We start from the raw sequence: 3,019 nt of genomic DNA, 5'->3' as shown, positions 1-3,019 counted from the left end.
AACGCCCCCATGGCTGAAAGGGAGAACATATGTGGTGGGTCGGGGATTAGAACTCGCGACCCTCAGATTGCGAGTCAAGCGCCATAACCACTACTATATTAGGCCAAAAATTATTAATAAAATGTCAATGATTTTACTCACAGGGAGGGATAAAAGTAAGCACTAACAAATGGTTATGGTATTTGGTTAGCGAGCTGGACCTTGAATCTGCGTTTCAGTCGTTCGTGTCACGTCACCGCATTAAAAAATAAAAATAAAACAACAACAAGAAACGAAGAAGAATCGTGTTCCACAGTTTGGGTGACGGTTAAACCTCACAATTCGATTTGACAAGAGTTTTTGTACAAAAATCCGAAAACAAACAAAACCCTAGCTGCAGTAACTCGTAATCTAGGAAATTGTCGGCAAGAACTTCTAAATTATATGCATTAACAATATATTTCTACTGGTGTTAGGATAGCAAAGCTACAAATGAATTCCTATTACCGGACAGTACATGCTTCGCCAGGAAAGATCTGCTAGTGTTATTCGTGTCGTACTGACAACTTTTATAATATTTGTTGCTAAAAATTTAGAGACATTTTGTTCCCTGACGCCGAAAGTTGTCACATTTGTCAAGTTCGAGTCTTTCAGAAGGTCAACGGATCATGGTAGATTACTTGGGTGATGAAATGTTTTGTAGGAATTTGATAACATCGTTTGATACCTAGTGAAAAGACAAATGGTCATATGTGAAAACACTGATCATAGATTGAGGAAATCGATAGAGAACAACGTAAGTGGAATGACTGACTTTCCTAACTTATGCTTCCTAAACTAATCGTACTATTATCGTCTGGTGTTTAGAAATATTAACAAAAGCGTCATAGTTTTCTATAAGCAAAATGGCGTAATTAATATGTTGACTGATATAACATTTTAGTTAAAATTTCTTTTTGTTTATCGCAAACCTTCAAAAAAGGTGTCTGCGTTATGTCCACTGCAAAGATCGATTCTCGAATTTTAGTGTTATAATATCAAGCTTAACGTTGAGCAAACCGGATATTTATTAGGTCAACGAAGAACTGGAAGAGATCAAAAGTAAAATAACAAAAAAAAGTTTGTCAATATATCATAAAATATTACGTTTACGTATTATGATCGAAGGGGAAAACTTAAGAATCGTATGGAAATTCAGTTCAGATAGTACTGTGATAAAAAGCAAAGAGGAAATGACAGAAGGACTTTTAAAACACCTTCGGGATGTTCGATTATGTTTGAATGAAGCGAACATGAATATGAGTCAGTGAAGTTAAATTCTTGTTGAAACAATTTTGAAATTGTTGTAATAGAATTTTGTTTATAAATTTTAAAATTATTTATGTACTTATAAATCTGGAACTTTTGTTTAAAATACACAAAAAAGGAGAAACCAACACAGATTTCAGACAAAATGCAAATTTTTATTCTAATACTTTGCAGATCTCGTATGGGGGTATGTTTCTTGATGCGTACAATGGTTGTACCACAAAAAGTGAGACCAACATAGATTCCACATAGAATGAATTGATATGGCATGTATTATGTTTAGAGAACAACGATGTAACAAAGGCAGCTAGAATAAAATCAATTTAACTTTCTGAGCATGTGTTATATGAAAATTGCATAGACTCAAGATAATCGAAAAGTTTTGAAAACTTCTACTTTAAAACAAGAAGTTAGAAAATGCACGGTATGCCTGCATACCACAGGTGTACAGAAAATATTAAATGTTTCTAAAGAGTAAAGTGATATCTAAAACCAAGTAAAACTGTTCACCAAGCACTGAACATTGGATGGCAACCCCCACTGAGGTGGCATCCTTTGGGTGCTACATTATCCCTCTAACTACGAAGGTGTGTTTACTAATTTTGAACAGTGAACAATTTTTAATTAATGTTTTGCTAAAATAACTATTCAGTGTAATAAGTTTAACTGAGGCACATGTTTACGAGCACTGTATTTTATTGTTAGTGATGTGTGTAAAATTTGTACACAGGATGTGTGTTGCTTACCATGTTTCTCTGTGTAAAAATGAATGGTGTTTTTTTTACAGTGGTGAAAATGGTAGGAAAAGAAAACACAATTATAATTTTTGACAGTGTATGAGTCATGTTCAACATAAAAGTTTTGTTATTCTAACAGGATATTTGGCTTTTGGAATGGCTTACCTTCATATGTGGTGGATGAAGTACATTTAGCTGACATTAAGGGAAGACTAGATAAATATTTAAATTATTATGACTGGATTTGAATTACCTTTTTACTTGTATAAAGAAAATATAATGTTATTAGTTATATATATCATGGTCTATAGGAACATACATGTGTCTAAATTGAATAAAACTGACAATGTCGAAATCGTTGAAATAATTGGGTAGTAGAAGAGTACGTACATATAGATGTCTCATGTATGCCATAACTGCCATACCTATCGGATGTTAGCCAGATTGGCCCCAGGAATAGAGGATTGCATAAGTGTATGTGGGAGAAGAAGTCAAAATACTTGGATGTATTTAAATTATCTAAGTACATGTAATTATTTATGTGTTTTTTGACATTAAAGGAAGGCTTGATAAATATTTACATTATGCATTTCACTTACGTTAATTTTGAGCAGTAGATATTAATTTGAAAGCGTAGACAATTGCAGACTAGTCTCCTTCAGTATCAACAAGGTCCTAGCCAACAACGTGCCCTCTGATACTGGAATGTCTTCAGATATAGTACTGGTAGGATATTCTGATTAAATAAATCATTTTTATTACTTTAAAAGATGAAAGTGGCAATGAGCACTTTTAGAAACAAGTATTGTTCTTTTTCTATGACAATTTTATTTTCCGAAGTGGGTACAATGGGAGAAGGAGTACAAAAAGTGCAGATAGTTAATAGTTTATCATTGGTAATGGTTACGTTAAAAGGTGTGAAAGACATGTAGTATAGCCCACATGGTACCATTTAATATGCTAGAGACTGTAGCATTAATTATTCAAAAATGAGA

The sequence above is a fragment of the Limulus polyphemus genome, unplaced genomic scaffold (assembly GCF_000517525.1).
Source record: "Limulus polyphemus unplaced genomic scaffold, Limulus_polyphemus-2.1.2 Scaffold432, whole genome shotgun sequence".
NCBI classification, from domain to species: Eukaryota; Metazoa; Arthropoda; class Merostomata; order Xiphosura; family Limulidae; genus Limulus; species Limulus polyphemus.
The sequence above is the reverse complement of the archived record's forward strand: the minus strand, read 5'-3'. Positions refer to the sequence as shown.